Consider the following 13,622-nt stretch of genomic DNA (forward strand, 5'->3'; position numbering starts at 1 on the left):
CTGTCTGACTGAATACATACAGACGGGCTATTTTCAAAATAAAACGATAGCAGACAGGGTTTTAAGAACTGATTTTAATTAATTCCACACGTCAATAACAGCTGTTAGAATACGATCATTTTAAATTTTACAGTTTTATCCTCAACAGGCATCAAATGTGTCCCCAGATCTGAGCATTTGGTACAGGACTTAACAATCCACACCTTAACCAGTCCACCCAGTCCTCAGTGGCATCAGCTTCAGGTGCTGCTGCCCTCAACAGCTTCTTATTGTCTGTTTGCCTATAGGAACAACTGGAGGCGAATCAAGGCTTAATAAAATATTATTTAAATTTTATTGTCTTTTAATATGAACATATAAAAAAACACAACAAAACATTTACATCATGGATTGTAAGCCTCTGCCCATGCTACCTTATGCATTATTATAAGAGATGCCACTACAAAAAGACCAGACCCTCAGCTCTCTCCAGCTCCCAAACAACCTGCACATATCTGGCTCAGATCCACAGGAGCAACCTGTACCACCTCTCACCTTTACCATAAGGCAAAGAGAGGTTTAGGAGATCTGTTCAAATAATGACCTTCTATACCTAGCAACAAATGAACAATGTCATTTTTATATGTATAGCAGTTACTTACAAATACAAATTGCCTAGTTAAAGACAGGTATTAGAGTTCTTTACATTGTTTTGCTTCAAAGCGCCTTATATAGAATATCCTTTTCAGGGACAGACTCCGACGTAGTACAGGCAAAGTGCCATCAATCAATTTTGTGTGATTATCAAATATTTTTCACCACTACATTGATTTTGTAAGCTATGGCAATGTGTCAAAAGAAGGGGAAAAATGGAAGACCAGATATGACTCAACCTGCTTCTTTAAATCACCAACCCTATCACAAGACGCACAACAGCGAGGCCCCGGATCAATGCGTAAATGTCATTTTGTCTGTGCATTTGAGCAAGGCAAACGAAAACCAGGTTCTGTGCTGATCAAACCGCAACAAAGGGATGACAATAGAGGGAAACATACCACACAGAACTCGTCTGAGTCACAACCTCTTCCCTCCCAATTGTCTCACAGTGGAGTAGGACTGTCGCTTTTCTAGTTTCACATTTCTTGATTCCCATGCATGAGATGGCTGAGGAGACCTAGTCACAATGGTCAGGGATCCTTGATTAATACTCACTATGCAAAGGCTTTAAAATAAATAAGCCATGACCTTGGGATGAAGTATGAGATGAAAGTGCAAACAGCTCTAGTGACACAGCAGCACCTTTTCTCTTCAAGCAAATGCTGATGACCTTCCTGCAGACAAACCGAACACCTGCACATGCAGCCTGTGTATCCTTATCTGAGGAGCAGCCATCACATACTGACAATACCAATTCAGGTGCAGAGGAATATTAGTTGTAAGCCTACAGCATGTAGCAATTAAAGTCCAATTCTATTCCAGCAAATAGATATGACCTTATCTACATTGAAAAGAGGCCGGGGAGGATTGTTGGTTGAACCTGCTCCACTTGTTCCAGACAGGACAATTTGTAATCCAATCAATGACTTAAAGCTTGGTGGGGTTGCACTTATTGACACTTCATTAAGTTTCGTTGTGTCAGACATGTTGAACCCACCGCAGCAAAAGTACTCTGAATGCTTCTTTGACCCAGGTCGGATTCATTCACAGGAAAATAAAAGGAGCGTTCATCAACAGCACAGCCATGAGCCTGGACCAATTTTATCTAAATACACAAACCACAGCAGCAGAGGTGTGTCCTGTTTTCTGTAACTACAAGCCCCTGTCTGTACAGAACTGCCGCCAAATATTATGTAGATTTATTACAAATAACTGTTAAAGAGACTGTGAAGCAATTACATAAATATGGTACTTGCGGAGAAAGACAAAGGAGGACAGCACTTCTGAATCCTGTTCCATAACTGTCCTTTACCTCAGATTTTTTTCTGCATCTCTGTCCATTTCTCAAACTGGAAAAAATCTGAACAAAACATATATGGAATAAAACAACTCTCAGACTGGGGTCTCATCTGCTGGCCAGCTCAGCTAGTCTTATAACAACATGCTCCAATCTTCACAACTTAACCAAAAAAAAAAAAAAAAAAGAAGGCACCAAAATCTCGTAACCGTTGCCTGTCAGTGAATTCTTAAAAATATATCTGCTTTGGCACAGCTGCCGCACAGTAATTTTGATGAGTTACGTCCATTTGCGATGTTGATATATCAACCCTAATAAATCCTGTTACAGCAAGTTAACTGCAGTAATGTTTTACACAGTGGCACAGTTCCACCTATCACTGACACCTAGGGTTCATCTGCAAACTAACTCGCCCTCAAAGGTTTTGTTGCTGCAGAGGAAAACAGAGCTGCATGGAACAATGGAATTAAAAAATACAAAACAAAATGCAGGAAAAGAAAATCTCCAGTGTAAAATTGGCTTCAGAAAGACTTTTCTTTATTCTTCTGTCCTCTGCTTCTTTCTTAGCTACTCTCTGGTCAGTCTGCTAAGTTTTTATGACTGAGGTAGGTTCTCTTATCTAAGGACAAAATAAAAATGGAAAGCATCACACATTGAGGCCAGTATTGTGTTCTGCCCTTTCATAATTAAAAGGATAAATTCCTGAAAAAAACCCTTTCAAGCTTTGAATTCATTCTCTGAACAAAAAAATAATAACACAATAGGAGAGGTTTCAATTTGCATCACACTCCACATACCTCTGCCTTGTCCTCTCCCAAATTATTCATGCTCTTATCCATTAGTTGTTTTTGACCTTTTACCAAAAACTACTGAGGAGCCTCCATCTTCAAACTTGCCTGTTTATCACAAATGTGACAAAAATCAGAGACGCAAACAGTGAACGCCCATGGCTAAAAGAGCCTGTAATTCCAAGTCAAATACAAAGAGAGATGGGGTGGTAGAGAGGAAATTGTCTGGAGAGAGAGGAGGAAAGGGGGTGGTGGTGGTGTTGGGGGTGCTCAATCCATTCAGTTTCTTTAGTAGAGGCAGGACGGTACAGATATTCACTGCAAGGTGACGGTTGGCCGAAAAAGAGTTGCTTCCAGTGGTGTACAGTACAAAGAGGAATCCTAATCACTCTAGATTGAAGATTCATTAACAGTGCATGTTTGAGTGTGTGTTTGTTTTGTCTGGATATAAACCAGAGCTGCTAAAAGGCTCTGATGTTTGGGCATAAGGGAGGGTCGTTGCATCTAGTGGATTACTGTGTTCCTGTCCTCAAGTTTGTAGCCCCCTGTCTCTCAGTCTCTGTGTGTGTGTCAGTCTATGAGGGGACAGAGCTGTGGGGTCAGTAGGCAGTGACCAGGTCCTTGTCGTAGTTGTATCGGCCCCTCTTCGGGGCAGGACTGTCAGCGCTGTCCTCTGTGTCCTCACTGTCGCCTCCTGCCCCACCCCCTTCCTCCTCAGAGGAGGAGTCAAGAGTCAGATCTACCACTGCGCCTCCTCCCGGTGCCACAGCAGGTCCTCCTGTGACTCCTGCCATCCCCACAGAACTGCTGCCAGATTTGCCCGTCAGGCTGGTGCTGCTGTGGGCCGGAGAATGACCGTTTGCCTCAGGAATGCCTGCAGACAGAGATGCCATTTGAGTAAAAAAATATATTACAAAAAGAATTAATACTCTAGCAAACTAATGCACTGAATAGAATAGATTCATTCAGAAACAGAGGTAAATGTTACAGAGATTGACACTTACATATATCAACAACAGGGTACTCTGGTGTGTTGCTGCGCTCTCGTTCCCTGTCCCTCTCCTTGTCATCTCTGATGGGTCGCCAGGAGCCATCAGTTAAATACTCAATCTCCTCAATGTCCTCACTTGTCTCCTTCAGAATCTCAGATAACAGACTGAAATACACACTGCTGGTTAGAGTTGCCTTACAGAACACACAAAATTTCACACCTGTCATTCAAAGATGTTGACCATTATGGTGCATTTTCATTAAATAGCATCATGAGCACCAGGAAGAAAACAAAGTGTACCCAAATCCTTGATTGTTTCTTCTTATCAACTGAAAATTTCATTCATTTGGTACATTTCTATAAACACAATTTAGTAATTAGTAATTACCTAGAGATCAGTTAAAGAGGGGACTTGCAGACAAGCTTAATATGAGGAACACAAGTATACCTTAAAACCAAAACTGTAACACAATAATTTCAGTCTTTCTGAAAATAAGGGAGTGCCTGTGAGAGTTGCTTAAAATTTGCAAGAAGTTACACGCCCAAATTGTTGTTTTTTTAAGTCATGACATTTTTTGATAAAAATGGACTTCAGGCTCATCTGTGTTTTTCTTACTCCATGATGATTTTGTCATTCTTCTTGAAATACCAGACAATGAAAAAGACAAATTATGTTTAAAAGCAGTTCTTTCTCAACACTTGGCACCTTTAGCCTAAAGGAGCACTTTGCAATGTCATTAAACTATAGGTGCCCTGTGAGTCACTTGCAGCAAAGACTACTGTTAAAAAAAAAAAAAGAAAAAAAATCTGTGTTGTGCTTTCCAGAGTCCCACAATTACATGGTTCTCTAAATTATAGCGTTGTTAGAACAAGTAGATCAAAGAGTCAACAAACAAGCCAATTTACCGGATCAAAAGTTTTGAAATATAACCTGACAGCAGGTGTAGAAATACAAAACAAAATGGATAATCACCATCTCATGCCATACAAAACATTCAAAGCCTTTATAATGAAAACACAGTAGGCTGGTGCATGGTTCAACTTGTATCAAGAGACCTAAAAATGCCCAAACATCTGTGCAGCTTTAATTATTTTCCCCCGGCTGGGTTCAACACACAGGGATATTAAAATTACGAGTGTAAATTTTCTGAATTTATTGAAAAGAAAATGATGCTGGACAAGTCAAAGCATGTTTCTGTCTCCTTACCCATCAATTGTAAGTAGCTCAAAGGGAGCGGGCTTGTCACAGACGGGGCAAGTCCATGTGGGCTTCTTCTCATTCATCTGCAGGAAGAAGACTGCGTCGAAACACTGAAGATGGGCACAAGTTAAAACTCGACATGGGACACCGAGCCGCATCTTCACCAGCTGAGGAATGGGAGAGGGAGAGGACAAACCATGTTCAAGATATCAAATGTCATGGCTGGACAAATACTTAGGACACTTGTCCCAGATAAAAATGTCAGGTGTTCTCATGTAAATATACTCACTGGACAAATGAGAGAAACTCGAAGGCCTGTGGTTGCAATTTCACTCTCTGGGTCAAAACGTAGTTTGTCTTGGACTGTAGATAAATGGTAGATAATCTATTATGACACCTCATTTTCTATCAGATAATATGTTGTAATGTAGGGCATTAAATATACAATCCAGTCCTACCAAAACAGTGCTAACATTAAGATTATGAGTCATAAGATTTATAGAAACAAAATTCAAATGACTTTCAGAAAATCAGAGTAACACTTACTGCGTTCACGACAGCGTTCTGCACTCTCAACAGAGCAGAGTTTGAGTTGGCTGAAGAGGTCTGCTGCAGTGAAGACCCTCACTAAATACACTGCCACCGAATACCGCTGAAAACACAACAAATCAGAGGCTGTGAGCATGGAATTTAACTACCAATCTAAAATAAAGCATATAGAGTGGCTACTCTGAGTCAGGTCCCTTCACTTTTTGCACACTTCACTGTGTAATTGATTTAAATAAAATTGGCATTTCATTCAATCGCTCAATAAGCCACAATGACAAAGGTGAAAACATGTTTTCAAAGGTTTTCACAAAGTTATTAAAAAAAAAAAAAAAAAAAATGCTTTTAGCAGGAAATACAGCTTTAAGTCTGAACTGCCATCTTCAGGTCTCTACACAGACGTTCTGTGGGCTTTGGCTGGGCCACCCAAGGGCAGTCAGAGTCCCCAAGCCATTTCAGCATTGTCTTGGCTGTACGCCTCCGGCCACTGATGTTCTGAAGGTCTGTTAGAGAGACTAGTATTCTCCTGGTCACCTCACTAAACAAGGCCTTTCTTACTCAGTTACTCAGTTTGGCTAGACAATAAACTCTAGGAAGAGTCCTGGTGGCTTTATACCCTTGCCCTGATCAGAAGTCTTCACAGTCTCCTCAGAAGTCTTCAGGCTTCAGGGTGCGTTTTTTGTCCTGACATGCAGTGTGAATCATGAGACCTTATACAGTTGTAAGGCAATACACTTTGCCAAAGGTGGACTCCAAATAACTTCTAGACACATTGAGGATAATGACAGCAAACAGAATGTACCTGATCATAATCTGGAGTGCCACAGCAAACGGTCTAAATTCTTTTATAAATAAGACATTTCAGTTTTTGATTAATAAATTTGCGAAAGTTTCTAAAAACACACACTTTGCCATTATGTGTTATTGAGGGTATATGTAAAAATAGAAATTTTATCCATCTAAAATTAAATCTATAACACAAAGTCTGCAAAAACTGAATGGGTCTGAATACTTTAGAAAGCAACTATACACAGTGAATCGCAAAGCCACTCAAATTTTAACACCATGATTTTTTCATGATATGAGAAATCACCCTGTAATTACTATTCTCAGTTTATTTTAGGAAAAAAAAGACAAATGGATCCCCTGGAACCCTCCTGATTATATAACTATATTTAATGCAAAATATCCTTACATACATTATGCATATTACAAAAATTACACATCTTAGGAATACCTAACACGGCAAATGTTTTCCATCGTCAGTGTCAACTATTTCTTGGATCAGCTTCCCTTAATACCAAGATAAGACTGTCTAACAGTTTAAGCTTTAGTGCAAATATGCCTCTCTGCTTAAATAAAAACTTTAGATTTTGAAGGACTGAAATCCCCACAAACTCCTCTCTTGTGGGCCACCCACAAGGTTATGGACTTGACCTGATTAAGTATGCTGAGCAATCAATTCTTTACTCCAATGTTCCACCGCAAACACAAAAACAGATGGTTCGTATCTAGATCAGCAACAATGATGACTAGTGACTAATCTCACAATTAATTCATTAATTGTTTTGTCTGTAAGACACCTTCAGATGTCATGTTTTGTCCAACAGACCAAACAAACTCCAAAAATACTCAGTTCACAGGTGTAGAGAACCAAGAAAACCAGCTATTATCAAAACAGTTGGAAATTATTTTCTAACTGATTAATTAACTGATAGCTGCAGCTCTAATTCACACACAAGGAAAAGTGCAAACAAAAATCTGTGTCTTATTGAGTTTAGTTTCACCTTTCATGTTGCTCATCCCTTACTGGTTTACACAAGAGCTCTGAAGAGTAAGGTGCTTAACAGAATCAGGACTGTGACAGCAACAGTCAAGAAGCTAGCATAAGTAACTCAGCACGCAGCCCTCAAGAGTCTTCTGTAGGAGTTATACCACGCACAGCTGAGTGTGACCAATGAAACACTCAAAGAACGATGTGTCCTAGCTTGCCTTGGTGCCTCTTGTACCAGGAGGAGAAGACATCTGTTCTGCTTGCCCTGTTGCCACCACAACCATGGGTTATGCCAGAATATGAGATTTAGCATCATTCAGACTCTAACCTTGCCAAAGTTTCCCCAGGTGACAGTGACTCTGTTGGTGACACTGGAGAGATGCAACCAGGGAGTGATGTTTACAGGTCGACAAGGACGACGGGGTTCAACTCCAGGCTTGTTGGAGGGGTAATAGCCCTGTAAACACACAGACAAACAAAAATGTCAGAGTATAATGTAAATTTTCCAATATTTTATCCAGATAAAAGCAATTTTTGTTGATTTGCTGAAATTACAGGCATTAGAATTCTGTCTCAAGTGGTCAACTAGTTGTTGGGCTATTGCTTGTGTTAATTGTACGGTCACTATTTTAACCAAGAGGCACAAAATTGCAAACAGCTTCTAGTCTTTTCACTTTTGTAAAGAGCTGAAATGGAAGTAAGTCCTCCAAGCAAGTTGTACATGGACATCTATAGATTTTGTGTATTCTGCTCAGTATATGCATCTGTTTATTCATTTATGGGTATCTAAAGCAGAACAAATTTGAGCCTCCAGTATTAATACTTTTTTAAACACCACTGCCCTCTATTTGGATGGATATAGACATCTCTGAATAACAAATTCTGATGTTTGTCCTTGTAGTTTTCAATTCATATAAGTCTTGACATACAGATAATGACAGAAATTTCCTGCGTCATTCATTTTTTATCGCTCAATCTTGAGCAGCTTTCCTGTCAGTCACTGCTACATTCGATTTGAAAAGTCTGCTGTGTGGTACTTTACAGTGCTGTGTGGAAGCTAAAACATCCAAGACTTGACTTAAGCGGTTAACAACAACCTTTAGAATGCACGCTATCAAATTTCCATATTTAATTTCACAGCAATAATTTTCTTTTGACTATAGTCCTTCTGGTCTGCTATTGTGGATGCTACACACTGAATTTAAATTAGCACTTGTTGAAAATTGGGGCATTGCCCTCAGTTGAAGGAAAATAGATAAACCAAATAAAATCTTGTAATCAGGCACAGTAAGCTCTCTGATTATGAACTTTCCTTGAGATTAATTCTGATGATTTTCTTTTTATTTTATTCTATTTATTTCATGCACAATTTATCATGTCTGTCCCTTTCCTTGAGACTCTCAGTCATGATGATACTAAAAGGTTAAGTGATTTCACGTTCTGCTGTACTTTTTGGGTACTTTGGGTCTGAGAAGTGCAGTTCCTTGCCTGACCAATGCGGATTCTGACATGTTTATTGTGAGAGGTGTCTATTCAAACCCACTGTGTTATCTCTTAGTGGAATTAAGAAAAAGGAAGGTGTCCTCGCTACATTGCTTTTTTGACTACACAGCTTGTGAACATAACAATGCAGCAAGGTTTAAGCTTCCCACCAGCACATGACGCAAAAGAAACCCACAACAGTTTGAAAGCCACACAGAGACTGCCAGATGGAGAGTTTCCTAGTAAAGTCTTGCCAGTGTGTTGATGCCTTCAGGCTGGCTAACCAACACCTGCACTTAGATATAATTTATTCTTGTCTTATTCAACATCTACTTACATTAGGTTGGTTAATCCATCACTACCATACATCATCCATCACTACACCACACACCAATTTGGCCATTAATAGGCCATAAGTCCACCACTGACACCTAAACCAGTGACTCATGGACTATATTTATAAACAGGTGGCTTACAGGAATCACTGGAAACTGATGAGAACATAAAATCTGTCCGCATTTAGTCATGTTTATGTTCTGAAGGTGTGACTTGTCTCAAATAAGTAAATCAACTCACCGGCACATGACAGTAGGACTGGTTGACTTTGACAGCAATGTTGGGAGGATACTGGTCCTCCTGAACACCCAATGGAGTCTGTGGTAACAGATTCTGCAACAGAAAATAACAAGAGAGAGAACGGTTATGGGGTTTTCAGTCAGCTGGCTAGTGACTACACCCACTGAGAAAGTGACTTGCCAACAGAAATCCGACTCAACAAAAATTATGGTAAATTGGCAAGCGCTGTCAAAAGGCCATGTAATGAAAGGAAAATCGCAGTTGTGCCCTAAGCCCTCCAGAAAACCTAGGGAAAACCCTAGGTCGCTATTGTAAGAATCCTTGAGCATTCAGCACAGCTACATCTGTGTGTCAAGTCTTTGAGTAGCTCAGAACTTGAATGTTCATGTAAATTAATAAGAACTTCTACTTACAGGGGGAAATTGAAATACTGTTTGTCTATGCACGATAAAACTATTTTTTCTTATGCATCTAGGAGAAATTCTGTTAAACAGCCTTAACTGGCACAGACCCAGCACAACACTATTGTGAAATTATATTGATTAAGCTTCAATGGAAATTACTGGGAACTTACCTAAGAACCACTTGGATTGATCTAATCCCTGGACGAAGCTCACTAAGAAAGTAAAAGGTAACAATTAAAATGAACATCAGTTACATATTTTTTAAGTGCGCTGGTGTTAAATAAACAGAGCAGATCTGGGAGGAAATGTTACACTTTCTTACCTTGCATTTCGGATCTGATCTGCTTGGTTCGGTGTTAACTCAAATATGCACTGGACTGTCCTGCAGTTTCTCATTGTTCTGGGCAACTGTAAACAAGTGCAGACAAAGTCCATTACAGCACAGTACGTGGTTGAATAATTAAGTGGCTACATAACATTTCTCCAAAATTAATTATTTAAATTCAAGGATAAAGAAACATTAAATAGTCTACACTCACTTAGCTCTGTTGGGACAACAGTGTCTCCAAGGTTTGGTAGAAGGCAGTGGCACCAGCTTGACCTCTGCTGCAGGTGTTGGGATCGGTTTGGAATGCCATTGAGGTAGTCTGCGCCCTGAGAGGTGGCAGTGGGGGAGTGGCTGAGGGGTGAGTAGGCAACTGGGACGCCCTCTGGACGCCGTGCTGCAAGCCAGCCAGATGTTTTGGGGAAGCGCGACTCGTAGAGCTGCCTGACGTTCTTCAGAAGCTCCGGGCTGTATTCGGTTTGCACCAGCCTCAGTGCGCGCCCCACCAGGTCCTGCTTCAGCCCACTTTTGCTGCGACCCATTGAGGCCAGCAGCGTCTGCAGGTCTGAGACCCGGAAACTTTTGACCATGTTCTGCAGGGACGAAAAGGACAAATTTGAGATATAAAATACAGACTGACTTTTTCAAACAACTAATAATTTCAAAGGTTTTATTCTTTCCTATCTTGTCTGTTTGTTGTTGCTTTCTGAACGCATTTATGATGTGATTTTTTTAAGGTATTGCTTGCTGTGAGGAAAATTCACTGCCTAACTGTGTGACCAAAGCTGGAAAATACATTGAAGTACATTTATGATTCTATTTTCTCTAAAAACCTCAAAATACACGGAATAATTCAATAATTCAATGCCTTGTTGGATTTCTTACCTAACACGACTGCTAAATCTGCCCGACAGGCTCCACGCCATTGTTTACTTGTATGCAGGTGTCTTAAACTGATTTCTGCTAAATTTAGCTTCTGTACTCAGTAACTTTAATCCTACAGAGGCGTGAACCTGTCTTGTAATTAGAAGGCCAGGGTAAGAAGCCACACCGCTCAAGGTCTGACTGCTTACATTTCAGCTAAATCATGTTAATCATTTGCATTTTTAAACAAACTGTGGTACCATTAAACCCTGAATCTGCAACAGCAGTTAAAATGTAGTACTGCACCTTTCCATTTCACTGTACTGCATCCATGCTACATTTCTGTGAACCATGTAAGGCACACAGAGAAAAAACCTTCTGACAATATAGCCCAGCTACAGCATAAGCCTGAAAAGGAAAGAATGAACACCTTGGACTGTATTGTCTTAAATTTATGGATTTAAAGCAATATGTTTTTAAGGGAATCAGGAAAACATTAAAAACACAGTGGTCTGGTATACTTAGCCATTGGTCTGGTATACTTAGCCTTTTGCGACGTTTACATGTATACCAAAATTTGTTTACAGTCACACAACTCCACTCTCACTGCAATATGTCCCATTACTGATAGGCACATCAGTAATCAATCAATCCCCGAGGATTCACTGTTAAATGTCTTTGCATCGATGGCTTAGAGAAAAACTCGTGTGACAGCCAAACTTTGAGCGGAAGACAAACATAATTAAAGCTGCGAGCAGCGTTGAACGGGCCCTCGCACCCGGCGTCCGTCGGGGAGCGCGGACCGCGGGACCCGGCAACCGCGGGGTCAACGCAGGTCGCAGGGCACACGCTGGCGTAACAGTTCACACTTCCCAGATGTAAAAATTTTAAATAAAAGCTTTATGCTAATTATTTTCTGTGATAATATTATTCAGAGCTCATCATCTGTGACAGCTCATGGCTCTATTGACTGTAACCTCCTGTGGCAGCTTCTCACAGACACAATCAACTCCTCTTCCCCTCCCCCCTCAGACACACACAGACACACACACACAGAGACCCCCTTCCAAAACCCATCAAAGAGTAATACAATGGCTCCATCTGTAGGATAAAGTAGAGAGTCGCAACAGGAAGTTACCCCAAAATCTGAGGTTTCAAACAGGAAGTTGGTTTCCGAACTTTGACGGCCAGAACCGCACACGCTTCGACCCAAACCACATTTCGGAGCCAGTCTTCCAAAAATCCTTAAGTCTGTCCCTGACAACATTGAAGTGAATCTGGTCACACCGTCTAGAAACTGGACATCACACTATAAAATATGTCATTTCCTGCTATAAATAAGGTGGTGCTACAACAATTGTATGAATATTGACATATGGATGTTCAGATAGGTACCATTAACAATCCTGTAAAGTTTGATGCAGTTGGACAAAGTATGGCCGAAATATAGCAAATTAAAGCAACTTCCTGTTTTGTGCGAGTGATCGAACTTTGAGGGGCCATAACTTCCACGCCCTTCCAATGAAAAGTCCGAAACTTTTGCAATTTAACTTCGTCTATGTCTTAAGAACAAATTATCAAATTTTGAAGTCAATCGGATAATGCGTCTAGGACTAGTCGCGTTCAAGCGACCCCTGGAAATGGCCAAAAACACACAATTTTCACCTTCCGGTCAAAAAAAATACTTTCTGTTGGTTTAGAATATGGCTCCAAGAGACTTTTTGGTGCGTCATGGGATGTTACATATGTGTGCAGATTTTCAGATTTTTAGGCGCAACGGCTTGAGGGCTGTTCCGTTAAAAAGTAGGTGGCGCTACCGAGGCCATTTTGCCACACCCCATGCTCAAGACCCTAAATTCTTAAATTTTTCGCCGTGCCTGACGCGTCTGCAAATTTTCAGGAGTTTTGACGCATTTTAAGGCCCTCAAAAAGCGATCAAAGAGGCGGAAAAAGAAGAAAAAAAATAATAATAATAATAATAATAATAAACCGAACGAAAACAAGAGGGTCCTTGCAACTCGTTGCATGGCCCGTTGGGCCCACGCAACTCGTTGCTCGGGCCTAACAAGCACACATTCTCTCTTGAACGCACTGAATGAAAGTGTAGTCAGCGCAATGGAATGCCAAGTCACCAAGGTTTAATTTAATCACCATAATGTATACAGATTTCGATTAACCACACAAAACTTGCATACTGTTCTTAAATAATACGTGGAATCGGATATATCACGACAGGCAACACAAGACGAAGCATACAGTCTTCATGAAGATGTTTATTTAACAAGCAGCAGCACACGGAGTATGCGCACCTGGCTCTAGGGGCAACAGACGGCATGTTGTTGTTAGTGGAAAAACCTGAGCCATCTGACATGCTCTAATAGACAGCCTGATGTCTACATTTAATTTCACAATAACGCGGCAGTTCAATGAGTTTCTGATGGACGAGCTGCGCAAAAATTGCGGCCATAAAGTCAGTAACACTGCCGTTTCTTCAGCCTCGCTTGAACATCACCAATACAGCAGCCTCCGCTATCGGCTAGCTAGCTTCTCTAAGGACTGGGCTGTCGGTATTCAATCATGGCAACTGGACATTTTGACAGGTGCACAGCTCTGTAAACTAACCGGCTAATTACAGACAGACATTACTGTACAACAAGTAACGTCACACTTTAACACGCCGGGAGGTATGCTAGCAGCAACCCCCCAAATGTTTGTATGGTCTCATCATTCATTTTCGG

The 13,622-nt window shown here is 40.7% G+C and overlaps 1 protein-coding gene and 1 pseudogene across 1 annotated transcript in view; both read right to left on the bottom strand.

Annotated features, from left to right (window-relative positions):
• Positions 1–59: 59 nt before the first annotated feature.
• Positions 60–13,622, bottom strand: part of LOC108877318 (E3 SUMO-protein ligase PIAS4-A-like) — a 59,552-nt pseudogene continuing 45,989 nt past the window's right edge.
• The window catches only part of pias4a (protein inhibitor of activated STAT, 4a), a 31,204-nt gene continuing 17,641 nt past the window's right edge, over positions 60–13,622 (bottom strand). The window contains exon 12 of the transcript XR_007814860.1: positions 60–2,647. The gene's annotated coding sequence lies outside the window, so the exon portion shown is untranslated. The remainder of the gene's footprint in view (positions 2,648–13,622) is intronic.

Source organism: Lates calcarifer, linkage group LG17 (assembly GCF_001640805.2).
Source record: "Lates calcarifer isolate ASB-BC8 linkage group LG17, TLL_Latcal_v3, whole genome shotgun sequence".
NCBI classification, from domain to species: Eukaryota; Metazoa; Chordata; class Actinopteri; family Centropomidae; genus Lates; species Lates calcarifer.